Genomic DNA, 24,306 nt, shown 5'->3' with positions numbered 1-24,306 from the left:
GGATACGTTCAAACATTAAATTTCATTAGCAGGCAATTTGCATAATTGACTCTATTAAGGATTCTGCATTCTTTGCAAGTTTGATCAGACTGTTGTGTATCATTTTAAGGCCTCTATCAAATTTTAAAAACAATATACATAGGATTATAGGACTTGCAATACTATTTTCTTCCTTAGGAATTCATATTTCCCAGACCTGGAAGAAATACTTCTTTTTTTTTGGTTGTCTGTGGGTAGGTTTAGATCCAAGAAAGGATTGGGCTTCTGAAATTGACATCCTGTTCATGATATAATGGATTCTGATGCCTTTATTCAAGTTCTAAGAAGGGGTCAGAGGAATATTAGTGGGAGGGCAGGGCAGCAAACACTGTCCATCAGCCAGTTCCTGTCAGCCTCCCTGGCAGATTGAAGTGGTCCAGCTATGCACATGATAGCCTCAATCCTCATGGATTAGAGGTGTGCATTAAAGTTAAATTTTTAAAGGTGCTACTGAATTCAAGGATGGAGTAAGGAGCTGTCCATACATCAGTAAGATGGAGTTGAATTACTTTTCACCTTATTTACGCAGACAGGCAAGATCTGAAGTGCTAGGCTGATTAGGTAGATTCTAGTCCCTCTGCAATTAAATGCTTTGGGGCCATTAAATTCTTTTGAGGAAGAAAGTAACATGGCTATCTTCATATTTTAATGGAACAAAAAGATAACTGGAACAAGTGTGGGCATATTTGGAAGGAAGTGCTTGAAGATAGGAAGTCCCATTAGGGTACATTACAGTGGTCCAGGCCAAGTGATGCAGAAGATGCAGAACAGAGAAGTGATGGAGAGACTATGAAGGAGGTAGTTCTGAAGGGAACATGACATTGAGTTCTTCCTGACAGTAAAGCACTCTCTGTAGAAATACTTATTTCATTATTAGTTTGTACTAATACTACACTAGTACACTACTGTAGTATTAGTACTACTAATACGTACACTAGTACACTAGTTTGTAGTACACTAAAGTGTACTACACTTTAGTAAAGTGTTGATTAGATAGCCTTGTGGCTACTCTGGGCAGTCAGAGCCATGCATTTCCTACTTCCTTTCAATCCTCTTCTTGAGCTTTGTTTCTTAGTGAATGCAGCTATTAGGGGAAATTTACTTACAATCAGTGTATAGTGGGAATTAGGAAAATGAGTTGAATTTAGAATAAAGATAAAGATGTATTTGGAACATACAAGTTCTTTTTATGATCATTTTGTGCCTTTATAATTTAATAATTAGTAGCCAGATAAGGTTAAATAAGTATAAATGGCATTTATATTTGTTATAGTTGAAGGTAACTAAATAGTATGATTGATTCCTATTAAGGAGACAAATAGAACATAGGTAAACTAAATAAGGGTGTAAATTATGTCCTCTGGCCACTAATATTAAAATTGATAAGAACCACAAGAATATAAATAGAATATGCTATTACACATCATATCTAAAACTTAAAAAAGAATAAGACCTTTTATGGGGCGCGTGGGTGGCTCAGTTTTAGGCATCTGCCTTTGGCTCGGGTCCTGATCCCAGGGTCCTGGGATGGAGCCCTGCATCGGGCTCCCTGCTCAGCGGGAAGTCTACTTGTCTCTCTCCCACTCCCCCTGCTTGTGTTCCCTCTCTCGCTGTCTCTCTCTGTGTCAAATAAATAAATAAATAATCTTAAAAAAATAATGTGACCTTTTACAAGTAATGTGCTTTATAGCTTACAAATTACACTTTAGATATTCTCATTTGATTCTCAGAAAAATTCTATGAGTAAGGCATTTATTAATTTCCCAAACAGAGACTCTGAAGAGGGTTGAATGAATTTTGCAACTATTCACTGAGTTGGCAAATAACAATGAAAACTTGATACTGTCATTTCTTATTTTCTGCGTGACGTTTTCATACTATGGCATGCTACCTAAGTTATATTCATCAGATAGACTAAATTTCAGTGACTCAGAGCTATCTATCTATCTATCTATCTATCTATCTATCTATCTATCTATCTATCATCTATCTATCTAATACTTGTCTATCAAGTGTTGGCTGGGGGCTCTTTTCTGCAATCTGGAACATCAAGCCAAGAAGGAAGATTTGTTATGACTCATGGCCAGTCATCATCACAGGAAAAGAGAACATGACAAAGCCCATACAGATTTTGAAAGCTTCTGACTTGAGTGGGACACACTGCTAATGCCTCTATGCCATTAGTCAAATTACACAATTATACCTAGTTTCAAGTGAGCAGGGTTGTATGTCCCTCCATATGTCCAGAAAAAGGGAGAGCTGGGATATTTAGAAACTTCCTAATTACTATCATAGTTGTTAAAACTCGCAGTTGAAAACTTAATAAAAATTTAGGAAAACCATACATATATATATATATATATATATATATATATATTTTTTTTTTTTTTTTTTTTTTTGCTTTAAAGAAGACAGTAAGTTTGCCTTTTACCCCAAGCTAACATTTGAATTGTTTTCTTTGTGTATGTTTTAATGAGCACAATTTCTGGGCAACTTAGTACAGGGGTTTTCAGAGTAGAACTATATAACACTGAACCTTCAAGATCCTCTGTGATCTAAGGTAGTAAACGCTTTGAAACCCTACATACACCATCACTTTCTTAGAAAGTCACAGTTACATTAGCATTTCAAGCCCAAGAAATCTTAATGAAGTCCAAACTCATTTGAAGACAACTCTTCTTATATGTGTGCATGACATCTACTTGCATCCTGACAACATGAGGCCCTTTGGAAATGCTTCCCTGAGTTCTTCCTTAATGTCTTCCTTCTCAGTCCCTGCATTCAACCTGCCAGAAAGTCCAGAGTTCTACTTTCCAGAATTTTAGGCAGCAAAAATTGTGAAAAGCCTGTTGTAGTAATCATATTAGTTATGTTTCATAGCAAGTGACTTAACCTTGCAAAACTTCAGATTCCTCATTTGTAAAATGGGTTTAATAGTTGCTGGGAGGATGAAAAAGACAACGTATGTCACATTGCTGACCCAGTTATCAGTTACTTTTGATTTTCCTTTCTGCTCTTCCTTTCTCTTTCTCCTTAGGTATTGGGAAAATAAATGAATGGAAATGATTTGCCATTGGTTCTTATTTTTTAAACTAAAATATTTTATTTGGATATTTCTTAAAGATAGCCAGCAAAATTCTGATAGAATAAACTACCACACCCTGTAATTGTGCTAGTAACTTCTTGTGGGGAGTGTTAGAAGCAGAGAGCACTGAGCCAACAGTCTGGAAGTCATGATCCCAGGAATTAGCATGTGTCAGAGAGTGAAAGCTAAAGGACTTTCGTCAGCAGTGCTGACTGCCACTTTCCGTAATGAAGGCACATTTCCAAAATGTACCTTGAGCAGTTCCCCAGAGCAGGCAATCAGAAACATCCCATTTTAACATCCTGTTTAGATTTGCTCTACTCTGGTTTATCTTTCCCGGTAACAAGAGGAGAGAACTATTTGTTAGGGTAAGAATTGCTTGTTAAAACTCATTTTTAAGTGGATTTACCTTTGGGGCATATATACTGAAGAAGAGGCTCTTCATGGGTCTTTGGGAAAGTTGAGCTAGATAATAGTCATAATAGGCAAAGGTAGCCACCACAAACGGTGTAATGAAGCAAAATCAAAATAATAAAAATAAATATAAGATAATGAAAATGTTAGAAAGTAAAAGCTTTTCTATTGTACAGCTTCCCAGGGGTGCTGGGGCTGAAAAACTATCTTGTTCTGGAATCAACTCTGTATTTCCACACCTGGCCCACAAGCGGTTCATTCTAAGATGTAAGAAATGATGCCTGTGTTCTCTTTATGCCATACCTGGGTCTTAGAAACCATGAAGAAGGAGACTGGTAGTGAGACCCATTTAGGGACTGAGTTACAAATCACTCCTCTGCAAACCTGACCAGGGATTTCGGACCTTATGGTCCCTTGTGCGATAAATGTATACTAAACAATTTTCTGTAAAACTCCTTCACCCTTAAGTGAGATAATGTGAGATTATGGTGTGTGGGGGACTGGGAAGAGTAATGATTTTTTTTTTTTTCAGAAGCATCCTACTCTGGTTTTCTGTGGCCCAGTATATGTGGGTCCTTTTTTCTTTGACTTTTTGATTTTGTCTTTAAGCTATCTTCAGCAGTAGACTGCTATTTATTTCTTTACACAAGAAAGCTTTCCTCTAGCTATGGTATTCCCTGAAAATAGACATCTTCATCAGTTCTACTGAGTCCAGGGGTGATTTTCCAATGCTAATTTTAGGCCTGTCCCATAGAGCCAAATATAGAGTAGACATTATTTCCACTCTGTAACATTGATGAAGAGCACATCATAATAGCTGCAAACAGCTAGCCAATGTGAACCTCTCCTCAACATAAAAGGCTCCAAAATTAGCATAGAAAGCAAAAACTGAGAGTTAACATCTAACTTGGTGACCTTCATGACAGTGAATAATTACCATTCATTTATTGTTTCATTTATTCCCAAAGTCCAGACTCTTGGTTCCCAGCCCAATCTCCATTTCTGATTAGTATTTTCATGCCTTGGATGACTGCTTTTTTCTTGTCCAAACCTTGGTAGAGAGAGATGTGCTGAATTCTTGGTAGATTGAAATTCATGCTGCAACCAGTTTACGGTTTAGATACTGTTTCCTGCGTGCATGGTACCCATCAGACCACAAGGAACTATGAGATATGATCTGCAATCATAAATCAAGCTAGAAATATTGAACAAAGGCAGTTTGTGTAGTGAAAATGAATGTATTGGTGGTGCTATGTACTGATAAAAAAAAACTTTTTCCCTCCTCCTTCTCTGCTTAAACTGAAGGCTACTGCATAATAAAAAGTGACCCTTTGAAGCCCGCAATGCTAGCCTTGCCAGACTTGATAAGAATATTCAATTCCTTTATCACCAGACTGGGCTTAAACGAAAGTATAATTCACACATAAAGAGACGAGGCACATGGTTCCAGGGCTCTTTCTGTTTCTACCCTACCTGACAGGATTTTTGGCATGTCATCAAATAGCTCTGCATACCCCAACCCAGATGCCTGTCTAGGGAACGGGTATTTTAAAGAGGTTTCCTTCTGTTGTAATTACTAACAGACAAATGAAGAATATCTGGCAATGCCGTCTTCATTCTCATATTAAAATTACAGTAAATATATGAACATGAAAGAATAGGTATATATAGTACACATTTTTATTTCTTTGTCCACCCAGATTCCACTCCTGCTTCTTCTAATATTAGAGCTGCAATACCCTTTGGAGAAATTATGTCTTCTGTATTATGTGTAGTCTGGATATTGCTCTCCATTGATGTCTTCTGTACAATCCTCATAAAATGGTCGATGCATAACTCAGGCTCAGCCAAAGAAGTTCTCTCCAGAATTTTAATTTTCAGTGGCATGACACGGGATGGAAAAATGGATGGAGTTGATTCATCTAAGAGGCTGATTCTTTCTAGCACAGTGCTTTCCAAAAGATATTTCTGCAGTCATGGAAATATTATACATCTGTGCTATTGAATATAATAGCTGCTAGTCACATGAGACTACTGACTGAGCACTTGAAGTGTGGCTACTATAACCAAATAACTGAGTTTTAGTTTTAGTTAATTTTAATTAATGCAAATTTAAATAGCTAACTTTTTGTAGTATTTCCTGTTTTGGACAGCATAGTGCCAGCACAGCTCCCTGAGGAAATTGTGCACTGGCACATACTATCCAGATTCCTAGGGCTGCCTTGGCTCTTTCTCTTTTTTAAACCTGGTTCTTTAGCTATTTCTTTGATTCTGGGAACTACCCCAATCCAATTTGTTGTTATTTCCTCCATTTCCGATTAGCTAGACTCAATTTTGTTTGCTTACGTCCAAAAACCTCTAACTCTAATAAAGAGTTTATGTGGAAAACTCACTAATTTATTGGCATATTTATAATAAATTATCTATATGTGTGAAGGACTGAGGTAGGATTTGGGGATGAAAAGGTGTGAATGAATATCATATTTGCCTTTCAGGAGCTGAGACTAGTGAAGATGATAAAAATAGAAATAGTAATAATGCAATGAGAAAATCAGGTATTTACAAAGAATTTTGTGGTCTCAGGAACTTTCATTAATATACTATAGTGTGTTGAATAGTAGTCCCCCAAAAAGATAAGTCCACCTGGAATGTGTGAACATGACCTTTTGTGGAAATAGGTTGTTTACATGTAATTAAATTAAGGATTTTGAGGTGGGATTATCCTGGATGTGGAGTGGACCCTAAATCCAATGACAAGTGTCCTTATAAAAGATATCCAGAGGAGAGACATAGGAAGAAAAGAGGAAGTAATTTGAAGATGGGCAAAGGGATTAGTGTTATGTAGCTGCGAGTCAAGAAATGCCTGGAGCCACCAGAACCTGGAAGAGGCAAGGATGGATTCTTGCTTAGAACCTTTGGAAGGGGCATGGCCCTGCCCACATTTTGTTTTCAGACTTCTGGCTTCCAGAATTGTGAGAAAATATATTTAGGTTGTTTATGCCATCAGCTTTGTGCTAATTTGTTATGACAGCCCTGGGAAACTTTGTGTATGTATATCTATAGTTTTTTATTCTAGTTCAAATATCAGAACCCTGCTTAAACCTAGCCTTCTGGGTTGTCACTTGGATATCCAACCTAGATTTCAAAGGTGCTAGACCCTTTTCATTCTACCTCCAACTGTTAAGTAGGGTCCTCCTGCAACATAGATGGGATTTATCCATCTTATTTTTTTTCTGTATTAATCAATATATTTTTCTTTATTATTAAAGTATTGCTGACATAAAATAGTTATATTAGTTTCAGGTGTACAACATGGTGATATGACAATTCCATGCATTACTCAATGCTTACCAAATCAAGTGCAGTCACCGTCTGTCCCCATACAATGTTATTATAATATTATTGATTATATTGCCTATGCTGTGCTTTTCATCTCCATACTTTTTTGTTTTATGACTGGAGTTTGCATTCCTCCGTCCCTTTCACTATTGTGTGCATCTCTCCATTCCCCACCTTCTGGCAACCACTAGTTTTATTTTTTTTAAATTTTTTATTGTTTTGTTAATCACCATACATTACATCATTAGTTTGTGATGTAGTGTTCCATGATTCATTGTTTGTGCATAACACACAGTGCTCCATGCAGAATGTGCCCTCTTTAATACTCATCACCAGGCTAACCCATCCCCCCACCGTCCTCCCGTCTAGAACCCTCAGTTTGTTTTTCAGAGTCCATCATCTCTCATGGTTCGTCTCCCCCTCTGACTTACTCCCCTTCATTCTTCCCCTCCTGCTATCTTCTTCTTTTTCTTTTTTCGTAACATATGTTGCATTATTTGTTTCAGAAGTACAGATCTGTGATTCAACAGTCTTGCACAATTCACAGCGCTCACCATAGCACATACCCTACCCACTGTCTATCACCCAGCTACCCCATCCCTCCCACCCCCCACCACTCCAGTAACCCTCAGTTTGTTTCCTGAGATTAAGAATTCCTCATATCAGTGAGGTCATGTGATACATGTCTTTCTCTGATTGACTTATTTCACTCAGTATAACACCCTCCAGTTCCATCCATGTCGTTGCAAATGGCAAGATCTCATTCCTTTTGATGGCTGCATAATATTCCATTGTGTATATATACCACCTCGTCTTTATCCATTCATCTGTCGATGGACATCTTGGCTCTTTCCACAGTTTGGCTATTGTGGACATTGTTGCTATAAACATCAGGGTGCACATACCCCTTCAGATCCCTGCATTTGTATCTTTGTGGTAAATACCCAGTAGTGCAATTGCTGGATCGTATGGTAGCTCTATGTTCAACTGTTTGAGGAACCTCCATACTGTTTTCCAGAGTGGTTGCACCAGCTTGCATTCCCACCAACGGTGTAGGAGGGTTCCCCTTTCTCTGCATCCCAACATCTGTCATTTCCTGACTTGTTAATTTTAGCCATTCTGACTGGTGTGAGGTGGTATCTCATTGAGGTTTTGATTTGGATTTCCCTGATGCTTAGCGATGTTGAGCACTTTTTCATGTGTCTTTTGGCCATTTGGATGTCTTCTTTGGAAAAATGTGTGTTCATGTCTTCTGCCCGTTTCTTGATTGGATTATTTGTTCTTTGGGTGTTGAGTTTGATAAGTTCTTCATAGATTTTGGATACTAGCCCTTTATCTGATATGTCATTTGCAAATATTTTCTCCCATTCTGTCAGTTGTCTTTTGGTTTTGTGGACTGTTTCTTTTGCCGTGCAAAAGCTTTTTATCTTGATGAAATCCCAAGAGTTCACTTTTGCCCTTGCTTCCCTTGCCTTTGGCGATGTTTCTAGGAAGAAGTTGCTGCGGCTGAGGTTGAAGAGGTTGCTACCTGTGTTCTCCTTACCATTTTGATGGACTCCTGTCTCACGTTTAGGTCTTTCAACCATTTGGAGTCTATTTTTGTGTGTGGTGTAAGGAAATGGTCCAGTTTCATTCTTCTGCATGTGGCTGTCCAGTTTTCCCAACACCATTTGTTGAAGAGACTGTCTTTTTTCCTTTGGACATTCTTTCCTGCTTTGTCAAAGATGAGTTGACCATAGAGTTGAGGGTCCATTTCTGGGCTCTCTATTCTAGTCCATTAATCTGTGTGTCTATTTTTGTGCCAGTACCATACTGTCTTGATGATGACAGCTTTGTAATAGAGCTGGAAGTCCGGAACTGTGATGCCGCCAACTTTGCTTTTCTTTTTCAATATTCCTGTGGCTATTCGGGGTCTCTTCTGATTCCATACAAATTTTAGGATTATTTGTTCCATTTCTTTGAAAAAAGTGGATGGCATTTTGATGGGGATTGCATTGAATGTGTAGATTGCTCTAGGTAGCATTGACATCTTCACGATGTTCGTTCTTCCAATCCATGAGCATGGAACGTTTTTCCATTTCTTTGTGTCTTCTTCAGTTTCTTTCATGAGTATTTTTTAGTTTTCTGAGTACAGATCCTTTGCCTCTTTGGTTAAATTTATTCCTAGGTATCTTATGGTTTTGGGTGCAATTGTAAATGGGATCAAATCCTTGATTTGTCTCTCTTCTGTCTTGTTGTTGGTGTATAGGAATGCCACTGATTTCTGTGCATTGATTTTATAGCCTGCTACTTGACTGAATTCCTGTATGAGTTCTAGCAGTTTTGGGGTGGAGTCTTTTGGGTTTTTCACATACAGTATCATAACATCTGCAAAGAGTGAGAGTTTGACTTCCTCTTTGCTGATTTGGATGCCTTTGATTTCTTTTTGTTGTCTGATTGCTGTGCCTAGGACTTCTAGTACTGTGTTGAATAGCAGTGGTGATAGTGGACATCCCTGCCGTGTTCCTGACCTTAGGGGAAAAGCTCTCAGCTTTTCCCCATTGAGAATGATATTCGCTGTAGGTGTTTCATAGATGGCTTTGATGATATTGAGGTAGGTACCCTCTCTCCCTATACTCTGAAGAGTTTTGATCAAGAAAGGATGCTGTACTTTGTCAAATGCTTTTTCTGCATCTATTGAGAGGATCATATGATTCTTGTTCTTTCTTTTCTTAAAGTATTGTATCACGTTGATTGATTTCTGGATGTTGAACCAACCTTGCAGCCCAGGGATAAATTCCACTTGGTCGTGGTGAATAATCCTTTTAATGTACTGTTGGATCCTATTGGCTAGTGTTTTGGTGAGAATTTTTGCATCCATGTTCATCAAGGATATTGGTCTGTAATTTTTCTTTTTCATGGGGTCTTTGTCTGGTTTTGGGATCAAGGTAATGGTGGCCTCATAAAATGAGTTTGGAAGTTTTCCTTCTGTTTCTATTTTTTGGAACAGTTTCAGGAGAATAGGTATTAATTCTTCTTTAAATGTCTGATAGAATTCCCCTGGGAAGCCATCTGGCCCTGGGCTTTTGTTTGTTGGGGGATTGTTGATGACTGCTTCAATTTCCTTAGTGGTTATAGGTCTGTTCAGGTTTTCTATTTCTTCCTGGTTCAATTTTGGTAGTTGATGCATCTCTAGGAATGCACCCATTTCTTCCAGGTTATCTAATTTGCTGGCATAGAGTTGCTCATAATATGTTCTTATAATTGTTTGTATTTCTTTGCTGTTGGTTGTGATCTGTCCTCTTTCATTCATGATTTTGTTGATTTGGGTCATTTTTCTTTTTGATCAGTCTGGCCAGGGGTTTATCAATCTTGTTAATTCTTTGAAAGAAACAGCTCCTAGTTTTGTTGATCTGTTCTACTGTTCTTTTGGTTTCTAGTTCAATGATTTCTGCTCTGATCTTTATTATTTCTCTTCTCCTGCTGGGTTTAGGCTTTATTTGCCGTTCTTTCTCCAGCTCCTTTAGGTGTAGGGTTAGGTTGTGTATTTGAGACCTTTCTTGTTTCTTGTGAATGGCTTGTATTGCTATATACTTTCCTCTCAGGACTCCCTTTGCTGTATCCCAAAGATTTGGAACAGTTGTGTTTTCATTTTCTTTGGTTTCCATGAATTTTTTTAATTCTTCTTTAATTTCCTGGTTGACCCATTCATTCTTTAGTAGGATGCTCTTTAGCCTCCATGTATTTGAGTTCTTTCCGACTTTCCTCTTGTGATTGAGTTCTAGTTTCAAAGCATTGTGGTCTGAAAATATGCAGGGAATGATCCCAATCTTTTGGTACCGGTTGAGACCTGATTTGTGACATAGGATGTGATCAATTCTGGAGAATGTTCCATGGGCACTAGAGAAGAATGTGTATTCCGTTGCTTTGGGATGGAATGTTCTGACTACGTCTGTGAAGTCCATTTGGTCCACTGTTTCACTTAAAGTCTTTATTTCCATGTTGATGTTTTGCTTAGATGATCTGTCCATTTCAGTGAGGGGGGTGTTAAAGTCCCCCACTAGTATTGTATTTTTGTCAATGTGTTTCTTCGCTTTTGTTATTAATTGCCTTATATAATTGGCTGCTCCCATGTTCGGGGCATAGATTTTTACAATTGTTAGATCTTCTTGTTGGATAGACCCTTTAAGTAGGATATAGTGTCCTTCTTCATCTCTTATTACAGTCTTTGTTTTAAAATCTAATTTGTCTGATATAAGGATTGCCACCCCAGCTTTCTTTTGGTGTCCATTAGCATGGTAAATGGTTTTCCACCCCCTCACTTTCCATGTGGGGGTGTCTTTGGGTCTAAAATGAGTCTCTTGCAGACAGCATATCGATGGGTCTTGTTTTTTAATCCAATCTGATAGCCTGTGTCTTTTGATTGGGGCATTGAGCCCATTTACATTCAGGGTAACTATTAAAGATATGAATTTAATGCCATTGTATTGCCTGTAAGGTGACTGTTAACTGTATATTGTCTGTGTTCCTTTCTGATCTATGCTGCTTTTAGGCTCTCTCTTTGCTTAGAGGACCCCTTTCAATATTTCTTGGAGGGCTGGTTTCGTGTTTGCAAATTCCTTTAGTTTTTGTTTGTCCTGGAAGCTTTTTATCTCTCCTTCTATTTTCAATGACAGCCTAGCTGGATATAGTATTCTTGGCTGCATATTTTTCTCATTTAGTGCTCTGAAGATATCATGCCAGTCCTTTCTGGCCTGCCAGGTCTCTGTGGATAGGTCTGTTGCCAATCTAATGTTTCTATCATTGTAGGATACATATCTCTTCTCCCGAGCTGCTTTGAGGATTTTCTCATCGTCTCTGAGACTCATAAGTTTTACTATTGGATGTCGGGGTGTTGACCTATTTTTATTGATTTTGAGAGGGGTTCTCTGTGCCTCCTGGATTTTGATGCCTGTTTCCTTCCTTACATTAGGGAAGGTCTCTGCTATAATTTGCTCCAATATACCTTCTGCCCCTCTCTCTCTTTCTTCTTCTTCTGGGATCCCAATTATTCTAATGTTTCATCTTATCGTATCGCTTATCTCTCGAATTCTGCACTCGTGATCCTGTAGTTGTTTCTCTCTCTTTTTCTCAGCCTCTTATTTTCCATCATTTGGTCTTGTATATCACTGATTCGCTCTTCTGCCTCATTTATCCTAGCAGTTAGTGCCCCCTTTTTTGATTGCACCTCATTAATAACCTTTTTGATTTCGACTTGGTTAGGTTTTAGTTGTTTTATTTCTCCAGAAAGGGTGTCTCTAATAACTTCCATGTTTTTTTAAGCCAGCTAGTATCTTTAAAGTCATGATTCTGAACTCCTAGTCTGACATCGTACTAATGTCCGTATTGAGGATTTCCTTGGCTGACGGTACTTCCTCTTGTTCTTTTTGCTGAGGTGATTTCTTTCGTCTTGTCATTTTGTCCAAAGGTGAATAGATGAATGAGAGAATAAAGTGCTAACAGTTTAACAGTGTCCCCAGCAAATATACTCTATACAAATCAGAAAAGACGTGAAACCAGGGGAAAAGAAAGGGAAAGAAAGAAAAAAGAAAGAGAAAAAAAAAGAAAAAGATAAAAACAAAAACAGAACAATACAAAAAAACCAGAATATGATCAAATATGACCAGGCAAATGCATAGATCAGTGCCACACACTAGATTTTGGGCATATTTTGGTCTGTTAGAAAAATGTGCCTCCTAAAATTTTAAGGGAAGAACGACATATATGCACAAAACAAGGGTTGATACAATGAAGGGATGGAAGATGACTGTAAAGATGAAAATTATAAAAGATTTATAAGAGGAATTGATAAGAAGTTGTTTGAAAAAAAGAAAGAAGATTTTAAAAAAAAGAAAAAAAAAGAAAGAGAATGTGATCAGGCAGGAGAGTAGAAGAAAGCCATACACTAGAGATTTAGGGTATATTTTGATCTGTTAGAAGAAACTGTATCTCAAAATTTTAAGAGAGAACAACTTATATATATATATATGCCAAAAATAAGGGTAACTCCTATGAAGGGATAAAATATGACTCTAAAAATGAAAAATAAAAATGTTTTTTTTAAAAAGGGATTGATAAGATGTCAGTTGAAAAAGGGAACAAGAAAAATTAAAAAAAAAGTTAAAAAATTAACTTTGAAAAACTAATGAATCATGGTAAAAAAAAGCCATGAATTCTATGTGCAGTATTCCCCTAGCGCTGGAGCTCTCCCATTCTCCTTGATCGGTGAACTTGGTCTTGGCTTGCTGGCTGTTCGTGCTGATCTTCTGGGGGAGCGGCCTGTTGCCGTGTTTCCCAAATGTCTTTGCAGGAGGCGGAATTGCCCCGCCCTTGTGGGTCCCGGCTAAGCAAGCTGCTCGGGTTTGCTCTCAGGAGCTATTGTTCCTTGCAAGCTCTTGGTACAGCTTTGGAGGACCAGGTTGAAAATGGTGGCCTCCCAATCTCCACCCGGAGGAGCTGAAAACTCGGGGCCCCGCTCCTCAATGCGCCCCCAGAGAAAAGCAGTCAATCCCGTCTCCACGGTCTCCAGTCGCACTGTGTGCTCACCTGACCTGTGACCGAGCGTTTCTGTCTCTGGCTCCCGACCCCCGTGTGGAGTTTCCAAACCCAGCAGATCCCTGCGGTGCACTCCCACGCTGCTCCTCCCTGGGAAGGAAGGGGAGTCTCCCCGACTCTACCGCTTGTTGGGTCCCCGCTGGAGGAGCAGTGGCCCGACTGGGCCGCGGATCACGGTTTATGGCAACCAGGACCTGAGAGCCTGCGCCTCGGCTCTGTCTCTGCAGCCGGCTTCCCCGCTCCGATACCTGGGAGCTCTGCCGCCCTCAGTCACTGGCACCCCCAGTCTTTCTGTGATCCTGAGGGTCCTGAGACCACACTGTCCCATGAGGGTTCCACCTCCCGCTTAGCCACTGGAGCAACGTCCCTCAGCGGAGCCGACTTCTAAAAGTTCCGATTTTGTGCTCCGCTGCTCTATCACGTGCCAGAAGTGGCCAACGGAGGCCCCCTCCCCCGCCATCTATCCTCCCGAATATTGCCTCAGACCCACTTCTCCGCACGTCCTATCTTCCAGAAAGTGGTCTCATTTCTGTTCAGAGAGTTGTTGCTATTCTTCTCTTCGATCTCCTGTTGAGTTTGTAGGTGTTCAGAATAGTCTGATCCCTATTCAGCTGAATTCCTGAGACCGGATGAAATCCACGTCTCCTACTCCTCCGCCATCTTGCTCTGCCCCCAGCTTTTTTCTTACTTTAAATTCTCTTTGAAAGGTAATGGACTATATAAGGCAGGGGTTGGCAAAATAAGGTCTGTGGACCTAATCTGTTCCTACAACCTGCTTTTTATGACCTGTGAGCTTAGAATAATTTTTACATTTTTATGGGTAATAAGACCTAAGCAAAATCATAAAAACAAAAGAAATATGTAACAGAATTCATGTGACCTGTAGTGTCTAAAATATTTACTCTCCTGCCCTTTGGAGAAGAAAATCCCTGGTTTAAAGGAAAAATACTAATTGTGACATTTATACCATATGGAAAAGCAAAATGTGTGAAAACGACAGGAAAAAGTCTAGGAGAGGGGAAATGGAATAATAATGTCACAAGGTTTTTCTATTATCCTTTAAGTGCTATAATATTACTTAGAGTTAGATTGTGAAAAGTTAATTTTATATGAATGATAATTAATGATAAAGCAACAATAAAAATAATGAATAGTTACTAAGCCAATAAAAGAGATACAATAGAGTAAAATAATAATCATTCCAAAAGAAGGAGGTAAAGAGGAAAAAGGATACAAAGATCAGAAGGGACAAATAAAAAATGTTAAACAATGTGGGAGAACTAAACCTAAAAATATTAATAAATCATATTAAATATAAATGGTCATAATACCCAATTAAATGGCAGATGTGCCAGATTGGATAAATAAGCAAGATGCAAATGTATGTGGTTTACAATAAACCTCCTTCAAACATAAAGACACAATTATTTAACACTCAAATGATGGGAAAATATATGCAGAAGCTATATTAATATGAGATGAGATAAATTTAAAGACTATTGCCAGTGATAAGGTGGGCCAGTTTTTTAATGATAAAGAGGATATAACAATCCTAAATGTTTGTGAATGTAATACAAAAGTTTATAGATGAATGAAAAGAGAACTAGTAAAATTGAAAGGAGAAATCGGCATATCTCTAATTAAAGTGAAAGACTTCATACTTGGTAGAAGACAAAAATAAGGATATAGCAACCTTTGAACAAAACTGTAAACATCTTTACCTAGTAAATATTTTTAGAACCTTCTACTCAGTAATATCAAAATACACATTCCTTTCAAATGCACATAGAACTTTAACCAAGATAGATTATATTATGGTCATGATGCATGTCTCAATTTAAAAAGTTTTCAAATCTTGCAGAGTATACTATATAACACACGTGGGCACAAGACTTTATTCTGATTTCACCAATTTTTCTAGTAATGTTCTTTTTCTGTTCCAGGAACAATCCAAGATACCATATGGCATTTAGTAGTCATTTACTATTATTTATTTAGCAGGTGACCCTTTGGGTGTAGTTAATTGTACAAGAAATAAACATACCTGCTTTGTACTAATTTATATTTCTCTCTTTATAATTTATGGTAAGGCAGTGATTCTCTTTTTTTCTTTTTTTTAAAGATTTTTTTTTTTTATTTGAGAGAGAGAGAGTGAGAGAGAGTGCATGAGAGGGGGTAGGGTCAGAGGGAGAAGCAGACTCCCCACTGAGCAGGGAATCTGATGCGGAACTCCATCCCAGGACTACAGGATCATGACCTGAGCCGAAGGCAGTTGCTCAACCAGCTGAGCCACCCAGGCTCCCAGTGATTCTCAGACTTTAATGTGCATATGAAGTAGCTGGGGGTCTTGTTAAAATGCAGATTCAGTAAATTAGGGTGGAGCCAGAGATTCTGCTTTTCTAACAAGCTCTTGGGTGATGTTAATATTGTTGATCCATGGACCATACTTTGGATTGCAAGGACCTAAAACATGGAAACTATGATTAGATAGACTGAGTGCTAACTCTGTAGTTAGTGCTGGACTTGGGTTTCTGGCAACCCAGTCATGTGGCTGATGATTTGAAACAGAAACAGAAACTTGCAGAGCACTGTGTTGAGAAAGAAGATAAAGCAGATGTGAAGCCTCTAAGATCACAGAGCTTGTGAGCAAAATGGAGACAGAGATGGTACTTCCTAGATAATAGGCTCCCAGGAACCCAGCTGCTGGAAAGCAGTCCCTAAGTCCAACCCCATTCTCTTTCTACAATAACCTTCAATCAATTATAAGCCCACTTTATTTACATTAACATTAATGGGACCCTACTTTTTCCCCCTAAACATCCTGATTTAGACCCATATGAGAATAATACCCCCAGCCACACCAAAGAAAAAAGGAAAGAAAAAATAAAATACCCCTGGGAATATATGGATTTAGAAATATAAATCAGTCTTTCTGTAAAAGCTCATTATAATTTCTGTTGATTCAACATCTTTTTCTAGGAGTTCAAAACATTTCATACAAAAAAGAGAGATTTCTTCAAAATCACATGTTGTATTTGTAATTCAAACACAAATTTTAGTGTAAAAAATTCGTATGAAATTGAAAAAAATGATTAGAATTTATAAAATCAATTCAGTGTGTTTTTTGTTAGATCAATATATCCTATTAAGATGATGTGTGGCTGAGGGGTAGAACTGAAATCACAGCTATAGTTAGCCTCTGAGATTAAAGGGTAGACCTGATGATCTCAAAATTTCATCTCTTGTTACTATTATACAAACAAAACTGGACAGACATCACAACATGTTATGCAGGCTTTGATTATGTGTTTTTAAAGTGAGGTCAGCTAAACAAAGTACGCTTTAAGGTACCTGATATCTTTTCCAGTCTCTGCAATAGTATTGTTGAATAGAGTGATCACTTTGTTGACTCCTCTTACCCTGAAACGCCCTGACATTTATTATCTGTACCATTGGTTGAATTTCTTTCTTCCTTTCTCTGTTTCTTTCCTTCTCTGTCTCTTTCTCATTCATTCATTCATTCATTCAGCATTTATCAAATGCATGTATGTCTCTATGAAGTAAATACAAAATCAACACCACAACCCTATTAAAAATTGGAAAAATATTTGTTCTCAAAGCAATTTGGATATATATAATTACCTTCTCTCCTGTGGTACTAAACAAAGTATGTTTGTGAACTCCTCCAAACTAACAAACCTGTTTCTGAATCTCTGAGGTCAGTATTTCGATAAGCTTATATATAGATTCTTGCATTTCTTGCAACTAACAGGAAACATTCAATATTTCATATATATGTATATATACACATACAATGTATATAATATGTAATATAATATACATATTCATACATATTTATATATCATAACCTTACTTGTATGTTTATTTCACAGTTTAAATCTGAGTTTATGGTACTCTTGTTTTCATGTTTGTTTATCCAAGCATTTTGGATTTGGACATAAGATCTGTATTGTTTTCTACCCTTTTATGGGTTTATGTCTTATTTTCTGTTCCATATTGTATATCTTATCTTCTATTCCACAGCACAGTCCTGGCCCTGAGGGCTCAGGTGACAATGTCATGTGACCTCTAAATGGCCAATTGGTCATTGATATGTCTGTTTCTATTTGATATTTAATTCATTTCTTTTTATGACCTGAGAAATAAAACCTTGAACTCTTCTTTTTCCCTATTTTGCCCTATATAAACCTGGAGAATTTGAATGAATGTAATTCACTTCTTCAGTATACTTAGAATGAGTTACATTTCTTTTTTTTTTAATCAGATCTTGATTATGATTCTTTGTTGAACTCATTACTAATATGGTGTCTGGGTATGTGGATGTTAAGTTGATGGGCCATATAAACTCATCTTCCAGCTATAGGGTCACATTGATATAAATAAATATAACAGATGCTTTGTTAGAAGTCATGATCCAGGGTGCCTGGGTGGCTCAGTTGGTTAAGTGACTGCCTTCAGCTCAGGTCATGATCCTGGATTCCCGGATCGAGTCCTGCGTCGGGCTCCCTGCTCAGCGAGGATCCTGCTTCTCCCTCTAACCCTCCCCCCTCTCATGTACTCTCTCTCTCTCTCTCATTCTCACTCTCTCAAAATAAATAAATAAATCTTTAAAAAAAAAAGAAGTCATGGATCCAACATGGAAAGATGATAATAGAAGCTGTTTAAAATGAGGTCATGAAATATCAATTTAAAGTGTTCTCTTTCAGACAGGTGACATTGCTTTTGCTTTCTGTCAGAGAAAGCACATTTTCTCTGTATACAGAGAAATGTATTCTCCATTTTCCACATACATTTTTCAAATCAGAGAGTTTGCTTCAGAATCTCATAAGGCATTTTCCCCAGATTTAATAATTTCATTCCTCAGTGCTTTGGAAAATCACAGTAACTAGCTTTCATCGTGATCATTTATTCCGAAGCATATTTTATCAGAGTGGGTCATGTTTTTGAATAAATAAATAAAGCACCTGTTAATTTTTCTCCAGTAGCATAAGGTCATAGTCTAAGATTCTGTAAGATTTCCTGAAGATTCAGGTTAGCTGGGCCATCAAGCAAATTACTTATTGAGGGTAGACTTTGCAGTGTTGGCCACTGCAATCAGCAGATAGGTTACTGTCTAAAAACAATGGGCCTCTTGCATAATTGACAAATAGAGTTGTAAGGCATTTAAAGTGTACATTGTGGTGATTTTGTATACATATAGGATGTGGAACACATCCATCACCTCACACATTTACCATTTATCTTTTTTTTTTTTGGAAAACATTTAAATTCTACTCTTAGCAATTTTCAATTATACAATACATTGTTATCAAGTATAGTCACCATGTTACACATTAGGTCCTCAGACCTTATTCATCTTACTGCTGAAAGTTTATACCCTTTTACTAATCTTTCCCTATTTCCTGTAGCTCCCAGCCCCTAGCAACCACTTTTCTAGTCTCTGTTTTATGAGTTTGACCTTTTCTTTTTTTTAGATTTATATATAAGTGATACTGATACTCAAGACTTTCAATATTCAATGAATACTTTGATTTTCTACCTTTCCTGGCTACTTGAAATCTTATTTATTAGGTTAAATTCAATCACTTTGTAAATAACTCTGAACAAAAGCCTAATTTTCACATGGTCACCTACATTTAAAAAAGAGAAATCATTGTTGGGGTGCCTGAGTGGCTCAGTCAGTTAAGTGTCCGACTCCTGATTTTGGCTCAGGTCGTAATCTCAGGATTGTAGAATCGAGTCCCGTCTTGGGCTCCACGCTCCTCTCTCCCTCTCCCTCTGCACCCCGCCTCTCTCTCTCTCTCTCCCTCTCTAAAACAAACAAACAAACAAAAAACCAGAAATCATTGTTGAGTGGCTCTGGCAGATCTGGTCTCATCAAAAGAATTTATTAGTAGTAAGCAATAATTCACTCATCTTAGCTCCATTAAAGAAGCCACCATAGACATGGCTTAATGTGGCTAATTCTGAAAGGGTCAAAGGAAACTAAGAACCTAGGAAGACCCAACCACGTAGTGAAAATAATTGTATGAAGAGTAGCTGTCTTGGTGGCCCAGAGCATTCTGTGCCTGCTTTTATCCCCACTTCTTGGCTTCCCCTATTTTTTTTTAAGATTTTATTTTTTTTAAGTAATTTCTATACCCAGTGTGGGGCTTTAACTCACAACCCTGAGATCAAGAGTCATATATGCTCTGCCAACTGAGCCAGCCAGGTACCCTTCCCTAATTTTTTATCTTCATGTTGTGCTCAGAAACCTTCCCTTTTGGTTGAAACTAGTATATCAAACTTTGCTCTCAGAAAATAAAGCATAGAAGAAGTTATATGGAGTAGTGTTATGTGTGTGGGATTTGGAGAAAGAGACAATTTGATATCACATCCTGACTCTGCCACTTACCTGCAGTGTACCCTGGACAAGTTCATTAAGCTCTCAGACCTTAGTTTACTCTTAAGTTCAGTAAACTGATTGACTCATGGACTTTGTAATGATTGAACAAATTAATCTTTCTATGGGCCTGTCATATAATAAGTATGTGATGAATGTTAGCTATTACTATTATTATAGTCATCTTTTATAAATTACTATGATATTAACTTTTATTAAATTTCTGTGGAACATATGGATGTTAACTCTTACCACTACTATTTAAATCATTTGATATTTCTTTAAGTATTAGGAAATCAGAAGTGAGAGTTTTTTAGAGAGAGCTATCTTTCTTGGTACCCATGATATGATAACTATCAGTTTTTAGGTCCCTGATATTTGACATACCATAGTGAGGTGATATAACTATCTCATTTAATTCTCATAGAATCCTCTTGAGTCACTAAGGTGACTCTTGCATATTTTCAAAGCAGGCATTGCCTCCACTAATTTTATCTCAGGATCACTGGGGAAGGCCCTCAGTATAAGCATTTGAATTGGCTAGGATTTATAAATATATTCCCTGTGGCCATTCTAACCATGATTATTATCTATAGATTTTTAGAGTTAGACCTTCCCTCTTCACCTATCGCTTTGTAACTGACTTCCTGCTGTTCTTGACTCAGGAGTGTTTAAGTCCCAGAGTAAAATGGTGAAGCATTTGTTTGTGACAAACACCATATGTCCAGAATACTCGTACCTGTCCAAGAGAGGCCTTACAGGACCTGACAGGTGGTGTGTCTACATATGGGTTGTTCTGGCATGATCATTTGTAATGATTCTCATAGGGAGTATGAATAATTTACATATCAAAGGTCCAATGTCAGGAATGTATATTAAGTAAGAAGCACACCAATATTAAATTTTGAATCAGGAAACTTCTTTTGGGACTGTATCTCAATTTTAGAGGCATTTCTAGTAAAAAAAGAAATAATAAAGGCATTTCTAGTAAAGATAACTTAAGTAACTGTTTTGGTTGACAGTGTCTTCTTTCATATTTGAAGATGATATTGGTGACTCAGATTCATATCTCATTCAATCCTCATTTTATCTTTGAGCCAAGAATTAGGATCCACGTAGTATTATGACTCATACACTATTCACCATGTCACATATCTAGTGTCCCATTATCTCACTTTGCCTCAAATATGACTGTTTCCTCAGACATTAATTTATAAAAACCCATTGTAATGTGTATATATATATAACTGAGTAAGAGGGAGATGTTTTATGGTGGGGAAGTCCTTGCCTATGCCCCTGCAATGTCCTAGAGTGCAGCATATCTGTTCAGCTGAGGTTGACTTCACAGACCACCTTTGTCTAAGTATTTCCAATGTGTCTTTTGGAGAATAAAGCTAGTTTTGTTTTTACTGTTTTTACTGCTAGACTTGTCAGAACATTTATTATTGCTAATACACATTTGTGAGTCTACAGGGGAGAAAAAAGGACATAATTTTTAACATTGCCTAAGTTTATTTAATAGCAGAATATCTTTTTTCACAAAGACATAAAATAACTCAAGGCACTAAGATTTTATGCAATGCACTCCAGGAAACTATTTTAGAACCTGACTAATCTGACTAATTTAGTACTTGGAGAAAAGCCCTATTAAATTAGGAGGGAAGAAGGTAAAGATGAGGTGTAACAGAGCTTTTGTTGAAGTTCTTAGTTTTGCCTAAATATTATATTTCATTGAATGTGAAAGTGAAAGTAAATCGTTTCAACCACCATAATTGCTTTGGTAAAATACTGGTAAATAGCAGCATAGCCATTTTTAAGTATTTAAGTTTTGTTCATGTTCACCATGTTGCTTATGGATGCAAGGCCAGCTACTACCATGACTTCTTTTACTTCCATGTCACTGTGGTTTTAAATTTGAGCCTCCGATCCATTTCCCCTATTTTGCCCAGTTCTCACTTGGCTTCAGGTCTGGCAGGATGGGGAGGGTTTGCCCTTGTAGATATGCCCCCTGTCTTAGTCATGCATTTTGAATGCTCCTGTGCTTTCCCTCTCATTCCTTCCTCCCAAATTTTGGCATCTGGCTGTTGGGTTCTTTATCTTCAATTCTCTCAATTTAATCCACTTACCTTAATCCCAGCTTCTTCAGATCAAATGCCCCCAATTTTAAGGTGAGTTATTTTTCTTTATAATTTAGAGGGATCTTCTATTGTTAGTATTTAAAAATTCTCCTTTACCCCCTTCATATTTACTTATAATTTCCCTGTTGAATTTAACTGCAAAGAATAAAAGATAGAAGAGGTGTGTTTTTAGAAAAAGCCCTTTAAGTCACTGTCAAAAACCTATCCTTCCTTAGCAAACTTCCAAAATGATGGGTTTAGTTGAGGGACAAGGAATGCAGTAGAGAACTTGTGAGGACAGTGGGCGTCAAATCAGAGGTATGTTGTAGCTGGCTCCTACTGGCTCACCAGGGTCAATATTCAGATTTCCATGAATTATGAAGGCTGGCCGTTAACCACAGCCATTATTAAAAATCAAATTGTGGGGCGCCTGGGTGGCTCAGTTGTTAAACGTCTGCCTTCGGCTCAGGTCATGATCCCAGGGTCCTGGGATTGAGCCCTGCATTGGGCTCCCTGCTCAGCGGGGAGCCTGCTTCTCCCTCTCCCACTCCCCCTGCTTCTGTTCCCTCTCTTGCTGTATCTCTGTCAAATAAATAAATAAAATCTTAAAAAAATAAATGAAAATCAAATCATATAAGCATAATTAAATAAATCATATTAAAAAGAAAGATAATAAATACTCAAAACTCACCACTTCCTAATTATTTTACTCAATGTTACTATTATATATAATCAAGGTTATTTATGTCTGTTGTATTTGCCTGGTGGAAATATTATAGAATATTTGTGCATGTCCTCCAAACGCCATGGTCAGGTTAGTAGCTTAAAACTGGCCATGGGAAAATATTCACACCACAAATTGCTTGATTTGTTTTGATAGTCTAGACCAGAAGTTGTCAACCTTTTTATGTACCTTTGTATCGATAAAACTGTTTACCAAAATAGGAGGCCATTCAGATTTGGCCCATGAGCCAAGGTTTGTTGATCTCTAGTATAAATTTAAGAAGATGTTGAAGTGTTTATTTTTTTATTTTTTTTTAAAGATTTTATTTATTCATTCATGAGAGACAGAGGGGGAGAGAGAGAGAGAAGCAGAGGGAGAAGCAGGCTCCTGAGGAGCAGGGAGCCTGATGCGGGACTCGATCCTGGGACCCTGGGATCATGGCCTGAGCCGAAGGCAGATGCTTAACCATCTGAGCCACCCAGGCGCCCCTGTTGAAGTGTTTATAATGCATTTCAAAATTAAAAGTGTGTTGTATATGTATCCCTTACATTGTGAATAGCACAAAAAAATTCAGAAAATATTCAAGTATTTAAAATGTTACCCATTTGGCAAAAAACTCACTGGTATCTTTCATGAATGAGTGCTGTTCTGACATGTTTCTTTCACTTTCATGTTACTCATTAATGTAAATGAAATTATTTTCCAAAATCTAAGTCAGAACTACACTTGTTTATCAACTGCAATAATAGATTGCTTATGGACACCAGAATTTGGCAAAAATCAACAAAAACATTTTGTGAGAATCAAGTGGTAATGTGGAACAGTGTGGGGTATTTTTTGTAAATTGTGTACTACACTACCTTTATATTGGTAAAGGATTTTATGTACACAGATGTACTTATGCATTTTTTTTCTGAAAAATCTCTTTTTAAACATTTATCAGTTCATCATTGAGGAAAAAAGAAATCATATGGGAGCACTGGGAAGTAGCCATGGAAAAGGTAGAAAGCAGGCTAATCTCTGAAGCTTTCAGAAAGAAAGGAAGAGGGTGCTTGGGATAACATGAGTTTGGCTGTTTTTTTGGACACAGATTTAGGATTCCTCTGGATTGAGGTGGGAGATAGGATTATGGTGCTTGAAGCAGGCCAAAGTGAAATGATTACTTTAAGTATGTTATAGACAGTGAAATCATCTAATGCAACACTTGGTCCTGAGGTAACATGTATGTTGAGTAGAAGTTGAAATCCAGTACGTGTACTATACCAGAGTTTTCAACTGAGTTTCAATGGTAAAAATACTCTGAGCCCCTAACAGACACTTTCTATATTTTGGGGAGGCATGTATGTCATAAAATAATCTGGATTTTAAATGATTAAAGCACTCCTCTCATGCATATCATGCATTGGAGATTGCTCTTTTATTTTCTTTTGTCGTTATTGTCTTCAGTGTTACTTTTTTAGAACTCCACTTGTTAGAGCATCTATTTCTTTCCAGAGCTTCACTTAAAATGCGGTATGGCCATTTATCAACATTGCATTACACAGCAGCTCTAGGCTATTTGCATGCTGATGATCCATGATGCATACTACCTGGAGGCACAGAGGAAATCCTG

This window comes from Callorhinus ursinus, unplaced genomic scaffold (assembly GCF_003265705.2).
Source record: "Callorhinus ursinus isolate GAN/ISIS: 27379988/994484 unplaced genomic scaffold, GSC_fseal_2.0 scaffold10, whole genome shotgun sequence".
NCBI classification, from domain to species: Eukaryota; Metazoa; Chordata; class Mammalia; order Carnivora; family Otariidae; genus Callorhinus; species Callorhinus ursinus.
The sequence above is the reverse complement of the archived record's forward strand: the minus strand, read 5'-3'. Positions refer to the sequence as shown.